Genomic DNA, 20,682 nt, shown 5'->3' with positions numbered 1-20,682 from the left:
TATATTGTATTGATGTATTGTAATTGATATATTGTGCTGTATATTGTGTTGTATTGTATATTGTATTGATGTATTGTAATTGATATATTGTGTTGTATATTGTGTTGTATTGTATATTGTATTGATGTATTGTAATTGATATATTGTGTTGTATTGTATATTGTATTGTGATGTATTGCTGTATTGTAATTAATATATTGTGTTGTATATTGTATTGTATTGTATATTGTATTGTGTTGTATTGTATATTGTATTGTGTTGTATTGATATATTGTGTTGTATTGATGTATTGTATATTGTGTTGTATTGTATATTGTATTGTATTGTGTTGCTATATTATGTTGTATTATATATTGTATTGTGTTGTATTGTATATTGTGTTTTGTTGTATTGATGTATTGTGTTTTATTGTATTGTATATTGTATTGTGTTGTAAAGATGTATTGTGTTTTATTATATTGTATATTGTATTGATATATTGTATTGTATTGTACATTGTATTGTGTTGTGTTGTATATTGTATTGTGTTGTATTGTATATTGTATTGTGTTTTATTGATGTATTGTATATTGTATTGTGTTGTATTGATGTATTGTGTTGTATATTGTATTGTATATTGTATTGTGTTGTATTGATATATTTTATTGTGTTGTATTGATGTATTGGGTTGTATTATATATTGTGTTGTGTTGTATTGATATATTGTATTGTGTTGTATCATATATTGTTTTGTGTTGTATTTTACATTGTATTGTGTTGTGTTGTATTGATGTATTGTGTTGTATTATATATTGTATTGTGTTGTATTGTACATTGTATTGTGTTGTATTTATATCGTATTGTGTTGTATTATATATTGTGTTGTGTTGTATTGTACATTGTGTTGTGTTGTATTGCTATATTGTATTGTATCGTGTTGTATTGCTATATTGTATTGTGTTGTATTGCTATATTGTATTGTGTTGTGTTGTATTGCTATATTTTATTGTTTTGTGTTGTACATTGTATTGTGTTGTGTTTTATTGATGTGTTGTGTTGTATTGACATATTGTGTTGTGTTGTATTGACATATTGTGTTGTGTTGTATTTATGTGTTGTGTTGTGTTGATAGGTGGGAGGCGGAAGTGGAGGTCAGTGACTGGTTGGAAGTAACAAGTCAGAAGTTGTGTGATTCGAGCAGGCTGGCAGGTTTGTGTACAGTTAATAAGAGAAACGGTGTAAGCAGGAACCAGAACGCGTGGGTCGGCCGGAAGTCAGGGGGAAGTCAGGAGGAAGTCAGGGGGAAGTCAGGAGGAAGTCAGGGGGAAGTCCTCTTTCAGTGGCTCAGAAGAACCCAAGCACGACGGCCCGTCAGCCGCACACCGACTCCTCCTCGCTGTCTGCAAGACTCCGCCGGAAGTGCTTGGCACACCGCCGCTGCCGGTGTCCGCTGCTCACCTTTAGCAGCTCGGCGGTAACGCCGCACCTGACCACGTGTGAGGGTCTCGAACGCACCGGCGTCTCGTCACCGTCTGTCAGCCAGTAGCCACGCGCCGAGCTCGCGCTTTAGCGGGATTCGCGTGCTTGGTTTTATTATTGTATTATTGTTAGTAGTGTTGCTTCTGTTGTCCTGGCCTTTATTCGTCTTTATTTATTTTCTTCCTGATCTCATTCCATCCTCTTCTACCCCTTAAAGCAACAAAACAAGTGCTAAAGAATAAGATTTATTATTATTATTATTATTATAATAATAATTATTATTATTTATCTTCTACAAGCTGTAGGTGTGTGTATGAGATATTGTAGCTGGGCTTACGTGTGTGTGTGTGTTGGGTGGGGGGGTGAGACATGAGGTTGTTGACGTTGTGAGTTGAACGTGTTCAGGGTGCAGTTCAAGCAGCGGACTGAAGGGGGCTCTGTGACACCACATAAACAAGAGACGTTCATTAACAGCAACGACCTGTCAGAAGGATTCCCTCAGCGGCCAATCAGCTAACACACACACACACACACACACACACACACACACACACACACACACACACGTCCCTAACACGTGCATGCTTGTCCAAACACGTGTACACAGTTGGGTAACTGTCCACACACAAAACACACACAAGCTGTTGTGAACACGGACACACACAGATGAATACTTGACCCATCTTTACTCATAGGGAGATGTGTGCATGCCCTCACACACAAACACACACACACACACACACACAGGAGCACATCAGCATGTGCAGGTATACAAACTTCAACAACACACTTCAGGGCTCACCGCCACATGTTCAGCAGCACTCAAGCTGACACACAGCGGAGGTCGGAGGTGGTGCGTTTGTGTGTTTGTGCGTTTGTGTGTTTGTGTGTCTGTGTAGTCTGGTGTAGCGTCATAGACCAGTTACCGCGGGTACAAATCCTCTTTTCAACTCATTTAAACAGACTGAGCCCAGCACCCTGCTTCACATTCAGACACACACGTGCACACCTGGGAGGGTGCCCGACGGCAACCGAGCAGTGCCACGAGGACTGGAGAGCTTCCGCCTTGCTCAATGGTATCCGGGTAGTGGGTGTTAAGTAAGGAGGGCGTCTTTCTGTGTCCATCCATCATCATAACCGCTGACCCTGCTCTCAGGGTGGCAGAGCCCATCCCAGCGGTCCCCGGGCGGCAGGCGGGGAGACACCCTGCACAGGCCGCCAGGCCCTCACAGGGTGTCTCCCAGCAGTCCCCGGGCGGCAGGCGGGGAGACACCCTGGACAGGCCGCCAGGCCCTCACAGGGTGTCTCCCAGCGGTCCCCGGGCGGCAGGCGGGGAGACACCCTGCACAGGCCGCCAGGCCCTCACAGGGTGTCTCCCAGCAGTCCCCGGGTGGCAGGCGGGGAGACACCCTGCACAGGCCGCCAGGCCCTCACAGGGTGTCTCCCAGCGGTCCCCGGGCGGCAGGCGGGGAGACACCCTGCACAGGCCGCCAGGCCCTCACAGGGTGTCTCCCAGCGGTCCCCGGGCGGCAGGCGGGGAGACACCCTGCACAGGCCGCCAGGCCCTCACAGGGTGTCTCCCAGCAGTCCCCGGGTGGCAGGCGGGGAGACACCCTGCACAGGCCGCCAGGCCCTCACAGGGTGTCTCCCAGCAGTCCCCGGGTGGCAGGCGGGGAGGCACCCTGCACAGGCCGACAGGCCAGGGGTTTCAGATGACGACTGATTCCTCGCTGTCGCTGATAACGTGTCTCTCTTAAGGGATCAGTCTGTTTTTTAACAACCTGGCTCTTATGTTCAGTTATTTCCGTTGTTATGAAATCGTTTTACTTCATGTTGTAGATTGTACACATCGGGCCGGGCTCAGCTTTACAGCGCTGCAGGGCCGTCATGGGGAGGGTGCCAGGCCCTGCTCACTGACATGCATCTGCATGAATCACTCACACATACATGGCCATTCTAGTTCTATACTACACACAGCTATTCTAGTTCTATACTGCACACAGCTATTCTAGTTCTATACTGCACACAGCTATTCTAGTTCTATATTGCACGTAGCTATTCTAGTTCTATACTGCACAAAGCTATTCTAGTTCTATACTACGCACAGCTATTCTAGTTCTATACTGCACACAGCTATTCTAGTTCTATACTACACACAGCTATTTGTTCTATACTGCACACAGCTATTCTAGTTCTATACTGCACACAGCTATTCTAGTTCTATACTGCACACAGCTATTCTAGTTCTATACTGCACACAGCTATTCTAGTTCTATATTACACGTAGCTATTCTAGTTCTATACTGCACACAGCTATTCTAGTTCTATACTACACACAGCCATTCTAGTTCTATACTGCACACAGCCATTCTAGTTCTATACTACACACAGCTATTTTAGTTCTATACTACACACAGCTATTTTAGTTCTATACTGCACACAGCCATTCCAGTTCTATACTCCACACAGCTATTCTAGTTCTATACTACACACAGCTATTCTAGTTCTATACTGCACACAGCTATTCTAGTTCTATACTACACGTAGCTATTCTAGTTCTATACTACACGTAGCTATTCTAGTTCTATACTGCACACAGCTATTCTAGTTCTATACTACACACAGCTATTCTAGTTCTATACTGCACACAGCTATTCTAGTTCTATATTACACGTAGCTATTCTAGTTCTATACTGCACACAGCTATTCTAGTTCTATACTGCACACAGCTATTCTAGTTCTATACTACACACAGCTATTCTAGTTCTATACTGCACACAGCTATTCTAGTTCTATATTACACATAGCTATTCTAGTTCTATACTGCACACAGCTATTCTAGTTCTATACTACACACAGCTATTTTAGTTCTATACTGCACACAGCCATTCTAGTTCTATACGGCACACAGCTATTCTAGTTCTATAGTACACACAGCTATTCTAGTTCTATACTGCACACAGCTATTCTAGTTCTATATTACATGTAACTATTCTAGTTCTATACTACACACAGCTATTCTACTTCTATACTACACACCGCTATTCTAGTTCTATACTGCACACAGCTATTCTAGTTCTATACTACATGCAGCCATTCTAGTTCTATATTACGCACCGCTATTCCAGTTCTAAGCTACACAAAGCTATTCTAGTTCTATACTACACGCCACTATTCTAGCTCTATACTACACGCAGCTATTCTAGTTCTGTACTACACACAGCTATTCTAGTTCTATATTACACACAGCTATTCTAGTTCTATATTACACACAGCCTTCTAGTTCTATACTACACACAGCTATTCTAGTTCAATATTACTCACAGCTATTCTAGTTCTATGTTACACACAGCTATTCTAGTTCTATACTACACACAGCTATTCTAGTTCTATGTTACACACAGCTATTCTAGTTCTGTATTACACACAGCTATTCTAGTTCTGTATTACACACAGCTATTCCAGTTCTATGTTACACAGCTATTCTAGTTCTATACGGCACACAGCTATTCTAGTTCAATACTACACACAGCTATTCTAGTTCTATGTTACACACGGCTATTCTAGTTCTGTATGCCGGTAGAGTTGACAGTCTTTCTCGCAGTGTCAGACACATTAGACAGCAAAAACACTGGTTGGTCTATGTAAGGCCGCTGCATCTGCACGTGCCACCATTGTAGTAGTAACATCCATAAACTAGCCAGCCTGCACAATAGACAAGTCATAGATAATGGACAGTCATGGACACAGTCTGACTGAGACTCGAGGGGGGTTTGTTGTTTAAAGGACACGTTTAACACTCGTGTTCAGTTGTCCCATAAGACACCGTTGTTAAGCTGAGTCCAGCAGTGGTCCCATGTACAAAAAATCCAAAATTAAGCTGGTGAGTAAAATGCTACCGTAAACAATATGCACAATGGCAAAAACTACAAAATAGGGCCAATCTTGTAAAAAAAAAAGTATTTTCTTTTAAGGCAAAAATGCATAGGAAGCATCTAACGCACACATTTTGAAGTACAGCAATTATTTTAAATGGCAGAACATGCACCAACAGCATTATTTAGTGCGTCAAACTGCTTTGACGCGCCTCCTCTGAACTCGATCTAGTGACTAAACACAGCTGTTTTTTTGTGGGTTTCTGCTTGTGCAAACCTTTCCTGAGAGGCCTGCAGTGCACCAAAGAGGCATCACATGTCAGTTATCACTTTCAGCGCATCTTTTAATTTGTGACGTCCCTCATTGAAATGTGTCTGCTAGGTCCTATTGATTTTAATAACTTTGCAGGCTGTTAGAGTAGTGTGTGTCTGGTTTAGTCTACTCTACCAGCTACTTTGTCAGGTTACCAAACTTTTTTAAGAGGCCTTCTGTTATTCTAAAACCGTTGTTAGTAGTAGTAGCGTGGTGAAAGTAGCAAAGGTTTCAGTTTCAGTTTGGGATCAGTCAAAACTAGATTTATTGTTTTGGGTCATTAACTGCATAAGATCGACATAAACAAAGTCCATACTACTTCTTTCAGCTTTTTCCCTGTTTTTCAGGGATCACCGCAGCAGATTTTAGTTTCCATCAGGACCCTGTGAGGGTACAGCACCAATGCTGGCCGTTGTTAATGTGGGCCTCGACCGTTCTGGTGTGGGCTTGTCAATCCACATACTGGTTTGGCAACACGTCGGACACCCTTCCTGACACGACCACTAACCGTATGGACAGGGGCACAGGTGAAGCGCTGGATGCCCTCCCAGTATTCATAGACTTGTGCCCATGCCTGTCGCCATAAAAAAGTCCAGACTACCGGATGTAATATTTCAAATAACAGCAACCTCAATCTATTTGAGCTACACTGCAAACTAAACAACTTCAATTAAAGACACATCAAAGACTCAACATCTTCATCTTCACCATTCAACAAACTACTACACAGTTAACACAGACAAACAGACTAACACACAGACAGCTAACACACAGGCAGCTAACGCGCAGCCAGCTAACGCACAGGCAGTTAACACACAGGCAGCTAACACACAGACAGGGTCAGCTCTAAGTTCTGTCAGCCCTGTGGGTTAGCTATCATATAGGTTAGTTGTCCTATAGGTTTGCTATCGTATAGGTTAGCTATCGGTTAAGGTTAGGTGAAGGTAAGCTTTGGGTTAGGGTTGGGTAGAGGTTAGGGTTTGGTTAAGGTTAGGGTTGGGTAGAGGTAAGCTTTGGGTTAAGGTTAGGGTTGGGTAGAGGTTAGGGTTGGGTTAAGGTTAGGGTTGGGTTGAGGTTAGGGTTGGGTTAAGGTTAGGGTTGGGTTAAGGTTAGGGTTGGGTTAAGGTTAGGGTTAAAGTTAGGGTTGGGTTAAGGTTAGGGTTGTGGAGAGGTTAGGGTTGGGTTAAGGTTAGGGTTGAGTTAAGGTTAGGGTTGGGTTGAGGTTAGGGTTGGGTTAAGGTTAGGGTTGGGTTGAGGTTAGGGTTGGGTTAAGGTTAGGGTTGGGTTGAGGTTAGGGTTGGGTTAAGGTTAGGGTTGGGTTAAGGTTAGGGTTGGGTTGAGGTTAGGGTTGGGTTAAGGTTAGGGTAGTGGAGAGGTTAGGGTTGGGTTAAGGTTAGGGTAGTGGAGAGGTTAGGGTTGGGTTGAGGTTAGGGTTGGGTTAAGGTTAGGGTAGTGGAGAGGTTAGGGTTGGGTTAAGGTTAGGGTTGGGTAGAGGTTAGGGTTGGGTTAAGGTTAGGGTAGTGGAGAGGTTAGGGTTGGGTTAAGGTTAGGGTTGGGTTGAGGTTAGGGTTGGGTTAAGGTTAGGGTAGTGGAGAGGTTAGGGTTGGGTTGAGGTTAGGCTTGGGTTAAGGTTGTGGAGAGGTCGAGGTTAAGTCTGGTTTAGGTAGGTTAGATTATGTTTAGGTAAAATCAATGGAATAGGGTTGAAGGAACATGGATATGGGCGGCACGTTGGCACAGTGGTTAGCGCAGTCGCCTCACAGCAAGAAGGTCCTGGGTTCGAGCTCCGGGGTAGTCCAACCTTGGGGGCCGTCCCGGGTCGTCCTCTGTGTGGAGTTTGCATGTTCTCCCCGTGTCTGTGTGGGTTTTCTCCAGGTGCTCCGGTTTCCTCCCACAGTCCAAAGACATGTAGGTCAGGTGGATCAGCCGTACTAAATTGTCCCCTAGGCGTGAATGTGTGTGGGCCCTGTGTGATGGCCTGGCGGGCGGCCTGTCCAGGGTGTCTTCCCCCCTGCCGCCCAATCACTGCTGGGATAGGCTCCAGCATCCCCGCGACCCTGAAAGCAGGATAAGCGGTTCGCATAATGGATGGACGGATGGAACATGGACATGCTCCCCAGACAGACGGCTAACAGAAACACACAGCTAACGGACAGACATCAAGCAGAGACAGCCAAAAGACCGACAACTGACACACGTTCACAGACACACAGTTAGCAAACAGAAAGCTCAGAGACAGTTTATATCACACATGGTCTCCGTACCTAGGCACCGCCACCGCTCTCTATCTACTGTTGTGCTTCGCTAACCACCAACGTCTGCAAGCTTCCCTCCAAACATTTGTACCAAATAAAAATACACAACAACAGTGACTTTATATGACGTCTTCACACTTCTCTCCATCTCCTGCACCCTGGAGTGACTTGAACATCACCCAGGGCTGTACAACACAACAGTGTCAAATCTGTCTGAGTGCCGAGTTTAACAAGTTCTCAAGTTCTGCGTGTGTGTGTGTGTGTGTGTGTTTGTGCGACTGACTAATATGTGTAGTGTGTGTGTGTGTGTGTGTGCGTGTTTGTGCGACTGACTAATATGTGTAGTGTGTGTGTGTGTGTGTGTGTGTGCACGCCCGACGAGCTCAGAGTGGTGTGTGAGATTCCGGGGTGCTACTACAGCAGGTGTCAACAGACAAAAACTGTCCTGGTCGCCCTGGGGAACTGTAACAACTGCTGTGGTGAAGAGTAGAGGGGAAGAGATTTTCTTTTTATTTACCAGGTGAAAAAAATAGGGCCTTTAGTTAAACAGTATGAAATTCAAATTCACTTCTGTTTGAATTTACATTAATTTGCTTTGCAGATATTGCCATGGAAACAACCACCAGTGTGTTAGACAACAGTACCTCTAGCAGTACTAACATAGTACCACAGTACATACTGGTACACATTGTTCACAGACAACAGTACTGACATAGTGCCACAGTACATACTGGTACACAGACAACAGCACCTCTAACCGTACTAACATAGTACCACAGTACATACTGGTACACATTGTTCACAGACAACAGTACCTCTAACAGTACTGACATAGTACCACAGTACATACTGGTACCCATGGTACACAGACAACAGCACCTCTAACCATACTAACATAGTACCACAGTACATACTGGTACACATTGTTCACAGACAACAGTACCTCTAACAGTACTAACATAGTTACACAGTACATACTGGTGCACATAGTACACAGACAACAGTACCTCTAACAGTACTATTATAGTACCACAGTACATAATGGTACACAGACAACAGTACCTCTAACAGTGCTAACATAATACCACAGTACATACTGATACACATGGTACACCGACAACAGTACCTCTAACAGTACTGACATAGTACCACAGTACATACTGGTACCCATGGTACACAGACAACAGCACCTCTAACCGTACTAACATAGTACCACAGTACATACTGGTACACATTGTTCACAGACAACAGTACCTCTAACAGTACTGACATAGTTACACAGTACATACTGGTGCACATAGTACACAGACAACAGTACCTCTAACAGTACTATTATAGTACCACAGTACATAATGGTACACAGACAACAGTACCTCTAACAGTGCTAACATAATACCACAGTACATACTGATACACATGGTACACCGACAACAGTACCTCTAACAGTACTGACATAGTACCACAGTACATACTGGTACACATGGTACACAGACAACAGCACCTCTAACCGTACTAACATAGTACCACAGTACATACTGGTACACATTGTTCACAGACAACAGTACCTCTAACAGTACTGACATAGTTACACAGTACATACTGGTGCACATAGTACACAGACAACAGTACCTCTAACAGTACTATTATAGTACCACAGTACATACTGGTACACATGGTACACAGACAACAGTACCTCTAACAGTACTAACATAATACCACAGTACATACTGATACACATGGTATACCGACAACAGTACCTCTTACAGTACTAACATAGTACCACAGTACATATGGATACACATGGTACGCAGAAACAGTACCTCTAACAGACTAACATAGTACATACTGGTACACAGACAACAGTACCTCTAACAGACTAACGTAGTATTCTATTACATTACAGTCATTTAGCCGATGCTTTTATCCAAAGCGACTTACAATAAGTGCATCATTTAACACAGGAAATCAGGAAAACTACTAGTCATCAGAGGTCATAAGTGCATCTAAAAGCAAAACCAGTGTTGAAGTAACAGCGCAAGAAAGTTTTTTTTTATGAGTGAATACAATAAGTGCTAAGAACAAGTAACAGGGTAGTAGTTCTTAAAGAGGTGAGTTTTCAACCTGCGCCGAAAGATGGGCAGCGACTCCGCTGTCCTGACATCAGTGGGGAGTTCATTCCACCGCTGTGGGGCCAGGACAGAAAAGAGCCGGGACCGGGTCGATCGGCAGCAAGCGCCTCTGAGCGACGGGGCAACCAGGCGTCCCGAGGCAGCAGAGCGAAGTGGTCGGGCGGGGGTGTAGGGCTTGACCATTGCCTGGAGATAGGAAGGAGCTGTTCCTTTCACTGCCCTGTAGGCTAGCACCAGAGTCTTAAACTGGATGCGAGCAGCTACTGGGAGCCAGTGTAGAGACATGAGAAGGGGAGTTGTGTGGGAGAACTTAGGGCGGTTGAACACCAGACAAGCTGCAGCTTTCTGAACAATCTCCAGAGGTCTGATGGCCGACGCCGGGGCACCAGCAAGGAGGGAGTTGCCGTAGTCCAGCCGGGAGATGACCAGAGCCTGGATGAGCAACTGTGCCGTCTCGTCGGTGAGGAATGGGCGAATCCTCCTGATGTTATAGAGGAGAAATCTGCAGGAGCGAGCAACCGATGCAACGTTTGCAGCAAATGACAGTTGGTCGTCCAGGATCACACCCAGATTCCTCACAGTCCGAGTTGGCGTCACCACGGTGTTGTCAGTGGTGACGGCCAGGTCTCCGTGCAGGCAACCTTCCCCTGGGAGGAACATCAGCTCTGTCTTGTCCAGATTGAGCTTCAGGTGGTGCGTCGCCATCCACTCCAAGATGTCAGTCAAGCACGCAGCAATGCATGTCTCTACTTGTGTGTCAGAGGGAAGAAAGGACAAGATCAGCTGGGTGTCATCGGCATAACAATGGTAAGAGAAGTCATGCAAGCAAATAACAGAACCCAGGGATGTCGTGTACAGGGAGAAAATGAGAGGACCCAGAACCGAACCCGGTGGAACGCCTGTAGTCAGTCTGCGAGGCTCCGACGCAGATCCCCTCCATGTCATCTGGTAGGAGCGACCCGTCAGGTAGGTTGCAAACATTGAGATTGCAGAGCCTGTGACACCCAGCCCCTTGAGGGTAGAGAGGAGGATCTGGTGATTCACTGTGTCGAACTCAGCTGACAGGTCCAGGAGTATCAGGACAGAGGAGAGAGAGTTTGCTGTCACAGAGTGCAGCGATTCTGTCACTGCAAGGAGGGCTGTCTCTGTCGAGTGACCCACCCTGAACCCAGACTAGTTGGGGTCCAGGAGGTTGTTCTGGTGGAGGTACACAGGAAGTTGGTTAAAGACAGCACGTTCAAAAGTTTTGGATAGAAAGGGTAGAAGGGAAACCAGTCTAGTTTTTGACGTCAGACGGGTTAAGAGATGGTTTCTTGAGAAGGAGGGTGACTCTAGCAGTCTTGAAGGCAGAAGGAAAGCATCCTGCCTGGAGGGAGGTGTTGATGAGGTGGGTTAGAAAGGGAAGGAGTTCAGGTGCTATAGACTGAAGAAGAGGGGAGGGGACCAGGTCAAGGGAGCATGTGGTGGGGCGACTGGATGTGATGAGGTTTAGAACCTCGTCGGGGGAGAGGGGAGTGAGGTGGGATAGGGTGGGAAGTGGAGAGGTGAGGGAGGGTGCAGAGAGTGGGATAGTGCAAACAGCACTAACCGGGTGGTGAGAAAAGGAGGATCTGATGTCGTTTACCTTCTTGTCAAAGAAGTTAGCGAAGTCATCAGGGAGAAGGGAGGAAGTAGGAGGAGGAGGTGGGGGTTGAATAAGTGTAGAGAAGTTTTCAAAGAGTTTATAGGATTAGAGGCAGAGGATAGGATTTTGGAGTGATAGAAGGCAGCCTTATCAGCAGAAAGGGAGGAGGAGAAAGTGGAAAGAAGAGACTGAAAGTTGAGAAGGTCCTCTGGGAGTTTGCCTTTTCTCCATTTGCACTCTGACACTCTTAGGGTCCGTCTGTCAGTACGTACTGAGTTGGTCAGCCAAGGAGCAGGTGGAGTTGGGTGTGCAGGCCTGGAGGTGAGTGGACAGAGATTGTCCAGAGAAGAGGAGAGGGTGGAGAGAAGAGGATCAGTAGCAGTGTCGGGGTAGGAGAGAGAAAGACTCAGGTGTAGGGAGGATAGAGGTAACAGAGGGAGAAAGATCAGTGGTGGAGAGAGAGCGGAGGTGTCTACAGGTGGAGACCATATGGGTAGGGGAAGGGGGTGAAGAGACGGAGAGAGAGTAGGACATGAAATAGTGGTCAGAGAGCTGGAGGGGAGAAACGGAGAGATTGGAAATAGGAGAGTGTCTAGTAAAGATAAGGTCCAGCTGGTTGCCGGCCTTGTGGGTAGGAGGTGAGGGTGAGAGGTGAAGGTCAAAGGAGGAGAGGAAAGAGAGAAGAGGATCTAGCTTGTTAGTGTGGATGTTGAAGTCACCGAGAAGGATAAGTGCAGAGTCATCAACAGGGAAGTGCGAGACAAGTGTGTCAAGCTCCGCCAGAGAGACAGTAACAGCATGAAATCCAAAAGAGGGCGGAGAAAATTGTGGAATGGAAACAAGAGAGTATTTCCATTTCAGGGAGATTAGCAGGCCAGTACTACCACCCCACCTCCCAGAGTACACATCAGACAGAGCTGCGGGTGTGGTACTGTTTTCTGGCATGATCCAGGTCTCAGTTAGAGCAAGAAAGTTGAGGGAGAGCAAGGATGCGTAGCCTGAGATAAACTCAGCTTTCGGCACCGCAGACTGGCAGTTCCAGAGCCCTCCCGTCACCACTTGCTCAATGTGAGTAGAGAGAGTGGGATAGATGAGATTGGTAGGGTCACAGTGCCTAAGAGTGACCCAACATCTATGCCAGCCCCGGGAAGAGGAAAGGACAGGAATGCGAAGGAAACACATAGTCTATACTAGGTACACAAAATACAGATGACTGACCGGATCTAAAAAGAGCAGTCCTTGCTTGACGAAGTCTTGGCTTGAAAAAGTCACGCTTTCCTTTGTTCACTCTAGCCTTCGTTCAACCTAGGCTTGTTTGCCTGACGCTTCCAAGTAGCAGCAGTGATTTAAAGAACACTGATTGCTTATTGTCTGCCAGTAGTGCGGGCCACACTCTGGCTACTTAACACCCAATTGGCTAAAGAGGTACACTGAAAATAGGCTTATTGCCCAGAAACTGGACATCTATGTAAAACTCTATCAAACCTCACACAAAACTATTAAAACTGCAAACAGCAAGTTACCAAGGAATATATTTATAAGCTAAAAGGATAACTAAGTCAAAACAGCTAGGCAACAAGAAATATTTAAGGACACACTAGTTGAAAAACAGCTACAGCTAGAGTAAGTAAATAAGACAAGTAAGTAAATAGAATAAGACAGCTAGTACCACAGCACATACTGATATGCATGGTACACAGACAACAGTACCTCTAATAGACTAACATAGTACCACAGTACATACTTATACACATGGTACACAGACACCAGTACCTCTAACAAACTAACGTAGTACCACAGTACATACTGGTACACATGTTACACAGACAACAGTACTTCTATCAGATTAACATAGTACTTCATTGGCTAGTTATATGAATGTATCATACCTTGTCACACATTAATTTTCTTCCTGAATTCAGAACCAGATGGCTTTGACCTCTTCGTATCAGTGTAGAAATAACTTCCTCGTTTTATCTTTGTTTTCGACCAGTGTTTGTGTATCATAACTGTAGTATTTTACCAAGTGATTGTCCCTCACAACTTGATCTGTCAATCACTTGCGGATCACGACTCAGTGGTCGGTGCACTACAGTCTCAACGTTTAACCCTTTATATATCCAAGCTGCAGATCAAGTAGCTTTCAGATTTTAATCAATCTAATTACAGTGGTAACATGACATCAACAGGCTGTATCTTCTGAGGGGTAGTCATTGGATTTGCTTCAAGCGGTGATTTTGATAACTGTAGATAAATTGTAGTTGGTAACCATGTTTCTATCAAAACATTTTTACATTATTTATAAAGTATCGCATTAGAAAAGCTAGACGGAAATGGCAAAATTTGATAAAACTTCCTCAATATTGCTTTTTCTTTTTTCTTTTTTCTTTTTTTTTGCTCACTTGAAGTGGTTTGTGCTTGTGTTAGAAATATTTGTCGAATAAAAAAATGAAATATGAATAGAATTATGCACCTAATTCACATTTTATCTTCTGTGACTGGACAATTTTGCTTTGCTTGATGATTGGATGGAAAAATAACTATTTATCTGACATTAGCTATGTTTCCATCCAACTTTCGAATAGAATTTGAATACTCTAACCTTGCGAAAAATCACGCGAATTAAGGTGTGTTTGCATTAGATATGTTGAAATGAATAAAAACATATGTCATGCACATCAGCTTTGCCAAGCATTGGCTCATCAAACCGTAGTAGAAATTCATACTCCCTTGGGTATAGTCGCTACTAACCGTGATTAAATAAATGATGAGTTTTGTCATTTTTATTCAAAACTTTATGCTTCTGATGCCCCTGAAGATCCGTCATTAATGGATTATCTTTTCCAAAACTTGAGAGCCCCTCAATTGATATGAATGGTAAAGACAGACTTGAGGAGCCCATCTCTGAAATTGAAATAATGCAAGCAATTGGAACCATGCCGAGTGGCAAGTCTCCGGGGCCAGATGATTTCCCAACCAAATTTTATAAGACATTTTCAAGGCTTCTTTCCTCACTATTGGCCGAATTTTTTTGGCGAATCATTCAGCGCTCACTCTCTCCCTCTGTCGTTATGTGAGGCCTCAATTTCTATATTACTCAAGAAGGCTAAGAACCCCCTTGATTGAGCAACTTACCAACCCATCTTGCTACTTAATACTGATGTGAAGAGACTGGCTAAAGCCTTAGCTCACCATTTAGAGACAGTGCTTCCAATTATAATTTCTCCAGATCAGACTGGATATCAAAAACAGGCACTCTTTTTTTAAATCTTCGTCATCTTTTTAAGATTCTCTGGGGCCTTCTCAGACTCCAGAGGTGGTGATATCATTTGACATAGAAAAGGCTTTTGACTGGGTGGAGTGGGACTACCCTTTTTTTTTTACTTTGCAAAAATCTGGTTTCGGTGATAATTTCATATCATGGGTCAGATTATTGTACTCATCCCCGAAGGCCTCTATACATACAAATGATATTATCGCTTCCTCTTTCCAGTTATGTAGAGGAAGTAGAGAAGGGTGCCCTTTATGCCCCCTGCTCTTTGCAATAGCAATAGAACCTCTGGCCATAGCCCTGCGTAGTGACCACAACATCTGTGGTATTCATAGAGACCAGGAACATAAGGTATCACTTTTGGCTGATGACCTTTTGGCGTTTTGTATGTGACCCCTTAATCTGCATCCCTAGAATCTTGCCATTATTAAAGGATTTTGGAATTTTTTCAGGATATAAACTCAGCTTGCATAAAAGTGAACTAATCCCAGTTAACTCCGCAGCAGACAAATGTCCGTTTAGCTCCCTTCCATTGAAGATTTTACCTAACAAATTTACTTATCTTGGCATTGTTGTAACATGGAGATATAATGATCTTTTTAAATTCAACTTTCCAACTCTACTAGGCCATACTAAAGTTGATCTGGCATGCTGGTCTGGGCTCCCTCTATCTCTTGCAGGTCGTATTAATGCAGTTAAAATTAATATCTTACCCGAATTTTTATACCGCTTTCAATCTTTCCCAGTTTATTTTAAAAAGACATTCTTCTCTTCGCTAGATAAAATTATTTCATCATTTATTTGGAATGGAAACGTGCCTCGAAAATGCAAAGCGGTCCTCCAGAAACCCAGTGAAACTGGTGGAATAGCCTTACCAAGTGTACAGCAATATTACTGGTCCTGTAATGCAAGGGCACTGTCCTTTCAGCAGTCTTAAGTTCACAAGCACCAAAATTCCATGTTGATTAGCCTTTGAGATGTCATCTGTCTCTCGTGTATCTTTGCACTCATTTCCCTGCTCAGCAATCCCTGGGGCTCACCCTATATCCAAATTTACTGATAACCCAGTCATATGTGAGTCTGTTAAGATTTGTAAACACGTTAGACAGGTTTTCAAATTTATGGAATATTCACTTTGGAGAACCTATTTATTGGGGATGCTTTTTCGTCTTTCAATCAGCTGTCTGAGAAGTTTAATTTACCTCGAATTCCCTTTTTTAGATATTTGCAGATTCGTGATTTTACTCAATCTTAATTTAATCGTTTCCCAGTTCTGCCTCAACTGGACCACATTCTTGAAATTAATCCTACTGAAAAAGGGTATATCAGTAAATTTTATTATGCAATTAATACTTTTGACCAAATACCACTTGAACCTCTAAAAAAAAATCAATGGGAGAATGATATGGAAATGTCCATTCCAGAGGAAATTAAGTAATTAAAAGGATACACTCTTCCTCTATATACACAAGACATGGCGTAATCCAGTTTAGAGTAGTGCACCGCCTTCATTGGTGCAAAGAGAAATTGACTAAAATTAACCCAGATTTAGATTCAACATGTGTCAGGTGCAAACGAACCACTGCCAGTCTCTTGCATATGTTCTGTTCCTGCCCGAAACTAACTCAGTACTGGCGTTCCATCTTTGAGGCCTTGGCTGCTGTTTTACGTTTCCCACTTGAACCTTCTCCTCTGAGCGCCGTCTTTGGGGTTGTTCCGTCTGGTGCACACTTAAATGCTCCTCAGGCAAATCTGTTGGCCTACACCACTTTATTAGCTAGGAGATTGATACTGATCAAATGGAAGGAGGTCCCCCTCCCCCACTTTCTTTCACTTAAATGAGAAAAGATCAGATATACCATGAGAGGATCTATATCCAGATTCCACTTGACATGCAAGCCCTTTTTCGACTTAGATGCTTGGTTAGTGGCTGGGGTTGATGGACTTGCGATCCGGTTCTCAACCTCTTTTCTTCTCCTTTTCCCATTTGCTTATTTATTTACTTATTTTTTTAGTTACATTTTAGGTAACACTTTAGTATGGGGAACATAGTCACCATTAATTAGGTGCTTATTAGCATGCAACTTAGCAACATATTGGCTCTTAATTGGTCATTATTACATACTCATTAATGCCTTATTCTGCATGGCCTTATTATACAACCAGTAAGCCATTAACTATGAGTTTTCCCTCTATAACCTCAGAATTATTGCTTATTAGTAGTACCATCTCAATATGCTTTGCTTAGTATGGCCTTTATAAGGTGGTAGTACCACAAGAAGAGTTATTCTCCCTTACTAACACTTAATGAATATGGTCTGTTCTTACATAACAAAACACAAAACTACAAGTGTTCATAGTGTTAAATTACTGTAAATTAAGTTTTTGTTACTTAGAATATGTTCCCCATACTAAAGTGACATCTTGATAATTACTAATTCACTAGTAATTAAGTTTTTTTACTTAGAATATGTTCCCCATACTAAAGTGACATCTTGATCATTACTAATTCACTAGTAATTAAGTTTTTTTACTTAGAATATGTTCCCCATACTAAAGTGACATCTTGATCATTACTAATTCACTAGTAATTAAGTTTTTTTACTTAGAATATGTTCCCCATACTAAAGTGACATCTTGATCATTACTAATTCACTAGTAATTAAGTTTTTTTACTTAGAATATGTTCCCCATACTAAAGTGACATCTTGATCATTACTAATTCACTAGTAATTAAGTTTTTTTACTTAGAATATGCTCCCCATACTAAAGTGTTACCAAATTTTATTCTTTTGTTTTGTTTATTTGATTATTTGCTTACTTGTTTGATAGTTTTTGCTATGGTTTAATTTGGTTTGTGTTGTTTCAGGTGGCATGCTGGGCAGGGTGGGAGTGTGGTGGGGGATGTTGTGAGGTTCCTTGTGGGGGGGCCAGTGTGTGTGTGGGGGGGTTGTGTTTTGAAAATTGAAAATAAACCATATTTAAAAAAAGAAAGAAAAGAAGGTATGTCCATACTTCCACACAAATGGGAAACATGGACCACTTAAAGTTAAGAAACAGCTGATCATGTGATCATAATCTATTTGCATTTCAGTTTTGTCTTTTTATTGGGCAAATGTGTTGCCATCACATTTATTTGCATCTTTTTAATGAATAAAAATTTCACCCATTTCAAGGAAGTGTACAAAATGTTCCGCAAATTTTGGGGATGACGTTCAATATTTGCCATTTCCATCAAGTTATTTTTATTCATAACCAGAATTCACACAAAAACTCATGGACAGAAACGTGATTACAGCCTTCTTGTTCCTCTCTTGGATGCTAATCTTTATTGGTGTGCATCAGACCACACAACGGGCGCCAGCGGGACACGCTGTGCTGCCCCTAGAATAGAATAGAATACAACTGTATTGTCCAGCTGAGGCCAGAAAATCCCCATTGCTCTCACCAGATACAATAAAAACATCACGTTATCTCAATATAATAAATCTCATCACATCACACACAACTGAACAGCAGTCATTACAACATACACACAGTGTCTAGCATACACTCAGTGCAGAAGAGTGTAGATTAAGGCAGTGTTTTTAACCAAATTTATTGCAGTAGGAACAAAAGATCCCTTATAGATCTTTTTGTTTGCCAGGGGTCCTCTGTAGCGCCGCCCTGAGGGGAGCAACTTCACCTCAGTATGGAGGGGCTGTTTAGTGTCACCAGTGATGGACACAGCGTTCCTATGTACAGCTGTACTGTAAAGGTCATCCAATGACTTTTGTTGGCGGCCTACGAACTTGCCTGCTGTTCTGACGATCCTGGCCGGCTTGTTTTTGTTTGTTGGTGTCAAATGTCCATACCAGACAGAGATATCAAACAAAAGAATACTCTCTATCAGGCTGACATACACTTTTTCCAAAATGTTACAACCGACCCCAAACCCCTTCAGTTTCCTAATTCAACACAATCTCTGACCGACTTTCTTCCATATAGAATCAACATTGTGTGTGCCTAGGCACTTAAAACAGTTCACAATTTCACAAATTGGTCACAAAGTGTAAGCAACGGGAGCGGGGGCAGCATGATTTAAAATAGGCTCCTTCGTTTGTCCAGCATGGATGAGCAGGAAGCTGGAATTACACCAGCGTTCCAGCAGGCCGTAAGACGCTGCTTTATAATCAGTCATGTCACCAGAAATCAGCCCTGCATTGTAGGCGCTGTTAACGCCGATGGAACCGCTCTATCGACCCTTGGGGTGGCCAGAGTCCAATGGCATGGAGAACCAAGACGACTGGGTACCACCCTCTATTGCAGCTTTCATCCGCCTTCACTGCCATTGTGACCTGGAGACGTCTTCCACCAGGCATGCCGTTGAGGTCTTTGTTGGATCGTGCTTCGTCTGGAACCTCCCCCTTGACCTATCCACCTCGGGTGACCCTACCAGGAGCCAAGCTCCGGGTGCCACAGCTCTTGGGATCATTGGTACATGCAAGCTTCTCCACCACGACAAGGTGGTGATCCAGGAGAAGACACACACACACACACACACACACACACACACACACACACACACACACACACACAGGGCAGAGAGCTGCTATTTGTTCGGCAAACAGGGTCCAACTGAAGTAATACATGTCTCATCCATACCACTTGGACCAACTTAAGTAGATACCAGTAGAGTCACTGGTCACTCCAAAGAGAGTCAGAGACAGGTTAATTGGCTACAGGCGAAACCTCGTTGACCTGCTGGGTCACTGAGTCAGTGACTGTGTCCAGATTCTTTGCTATGTGCTACGTACATACTGTATACTAACAGTTCTGCATACCGTCCAGTTTCTTCTATACCATCAAAGTTTAATTGGTATGCAGCCTTGTGCTATTATACTATCCTCAGTCAAACGGAGGAGGCCATGGCATGAAGATACAGCTCATGCACCCTTTATCTCCATGGTAACCACGTAAGCCGCATTTTCTGCATTGTTACCAGTGAGGAGAGATAGTATATTAATATTCAGGGGCACAAGGTGCTGTTCATATGCATCTAAGACGAGCCATGTATAAGAAACGTCTCTGAGCCCTTTCTCGTTTGCAGTGGTGATGGACAGGTTGACGGACGAGATCAGGCAGGAGTCTCCGTGGACGATGATGTTCGCGGATGACATTGTGATCTGTAGTGAGAGTAGGGTCCAGGTGGAGGAGAGCCTGGAGAGGTGGAGGTATGCACTGGAGAGAAGAGGAATGAAAGTCAGTGGGAACAAGCTGGAATACCTATGCGTGAATGAGAGGGAGGACAGTGGAATGGTGAGGATGCAAGGAGTAGAGGTGGCGAAGGTGTATGAGTTTAAATACTTGGGGTCAACTGTCCAAAGTAACGGGGAGTGCAGAAGAGAGGTGAAGAAGAGAGTGCAGGAAGGGTGGAGTGGGTGGAGAAGAGTGTCAGGAGTGATGTGTGACAGAAGGGTACCAGCAAGAGTTAAAGGGAAGGTTTACAAGATGGTGGTCAGACCAGCTATGTTGTATGGTTTGGAGACAGTGGCACTGATGAAGAGACAGGAGGTGGAGCTGGAGGTGGCAGAGGTGAAGATGATAAGATTTTCATTGGGAGTGATGAAGAAGGACAGGATTAGGAAGGAGTATATTAGAGGGACAGCTCAGGTTGGACGGTTTGGAGACAAAGCAGGAGAGACAAGATGGAGATGGTTTGGACATGTGTGGAGGAGAGATGCTGGGTATACTGGGAGAAGGAGGCTGAATATGGAG

Source organism: Lampris incognitus, chromosome 16 (assembly GCF_029633865.1).
Source record: "Lampris incognitus isolate fLamInc1 chromosome 16, fLamInc1.hap2, whole genome shotgun sequence".
NCBI classification, from domain to species: Eukaryota; Metazoa; Chordata; class Actinopteri; order Lampriformes; family Lampridae; genus Lampris; species Lampris incognitus.
The sequence above is the reverse complement of the archived record's forward strand: the minus strand, read 5'-3'. Positions refer to the sequence as shown.